The sequence below is a fragment of the Propithecus coquereli genome, unplaced genomic scaffold (assembly GCF_000956105.1).
Source record: "Propithecus coquereli isolate 6110/MARCELLA unplaced genomic scaffold, Pcoq_1.0 Scaffold38, whole genome shotgun sequence".
In the NCBI taxonomy this organism is placed as follows: Eukaryota; Metazoa; Chordata; class Mammalia; order Primates; family Indriidae; genus Propithecus; species Propithecus coquereli.
Genome location: NW_012149507.1, coordinates 4625898 through 4627454, shown reverse-complemented (window position 1 = coordinate 4627454; position 1557 = coordinate 4625898). Strand labels below are relative to the sequence as shown.

The 1557-nt window shown below is 34.8% G+C and overlaps 1 protein-coding gene across 1 annotated transcript in view; it reads left to right on the top strand.

The window, feature by feature from the left end:
* The window catches only part of SMCHD1 (structural maintenance of chromosomes flexible hinge domain containing 1), a 175263-nt gene that overhangs the window by 20332 nt on the left and 153374 nt on the right, over positions 1–1557 (top strand). The window lies entirely within an intron of this gene.

Genomic DNA, 1557 nt, shown 5'->3' with positions numbered 1-1557 from the left:
GAGTCTATAGTTTTCCTGCAGTTGACCTATTAAGAAATCCACTAGGTTTTTCTTTAATATTCCATGTTCTGGAATTGTCTATGTTCTTTTATGGTGTCGTTTAACTTATTTTATCTCCATATATATCTTGTAAATTAGAAGTTAGCTCTAAAGGCTTGGTTTAAGCCAACTCTTTGGAGTTGGGAGGCAAAGAATATTTTGTAGGTGGTGCTGTGCTGGTACTTCCTATCCCATCACAATGGGAAGCACATAATGTGTGGATGTTTCACCCACTCATAGCAGTGCTAACTGAATTTGTGGGATTCAGGTGGTTTCAACTGGATGCCTCCATAAGAAAGTTTTGATCTGATGACTCACGAATTGATGATGATGTTCTGATTGCCATTCCTCCTATATTTAGTAGCTGGAATTCTTTCAAAGAACAACTTTGCCTCATCAGCTAGAGCTATTTGGTTACCCTGAAATACAGTCGGTATAAGAAAAGCAGTATAAATGATTTGTTCTTTCCCTTTGATTTGTTGGTATTCAGAGTAAGGAGTTGATGCCCTAGTTAATTTCAGTAGCGAGCAATAAGTGTTTTTTATTAGTATCATTATTAAAGATTTGAGTATTATTAGTCGAGATTTTTTAGTTTTCCATGGAAAGGTTTGTCTAGATTAACTAGTCCATCACTACCTGAAGCAGAAGCCTTTTTTTCTTAACTGTTTGTACATCATTATTGTTTCATTTTAGAAAGAGCATGTGTCTTAATTTTAATGAAGGTGAAAATATTAACCACTTTTCTAATTTTCAATTTTTCGTTAGTTGTGAGGTTTCATAGTTCACGTCTTCATTGGTCATTTGTATTTTCTCCGTTTGATTGTTCATGTCTTTTTGCTTTACCTCTGTTGATCTTTGCCTTCTTGATTTATGAGGCTTTTTGTCTGTTATGGATGCTAACCCTTTGTTTCTTGTTGCAATTTCCCCCCCGTAATGTATAATTTGCTTTAATTTTTTAAAGTTTTCTTTTGGTTAGGGTTAAAATGAATGTAAAGATTCTTTAATATAGATACTCTGCATAGCATGGTTGTCCTTACCTCAGTGCTATAAAATATCAACCTTTTTTCTTCTATTTTGTTTTTATGTATTTAAAGAGCTAATCCATATTAACATAGTTGTTATATTAATGTTTAGCTCCAGATAAATTGATAACTTGTATATTGCCATAAAATAATGTGTCTTTTTCCAGGGTAGGTCCTGCTGATGTTGAAACTCTTTCCACCTAATTGCTAGTGTTCCTAGGGGGCATATAGTAGCAGAAAAAACAACCTTGTTAAATAGGTAATTTATATTGATTTATGCTATATTAATTATGCAAAGGCAAAATTTAACAATACTGAGGCTGGGCACAGTGACTCATGCCTGTAATCCTAGCACTTTGGGATTAGGAGTTCAAAACCAGCCTTGGCAACATAGTAAGACCCTATCTCTACAAAAAATAAAAAAATTAGCCAGGTGTGGTGGTGCACACTTGTAGTCCCAGCTACTGCAGAGGCTGAGGCAGGAGGATCGCTTGAG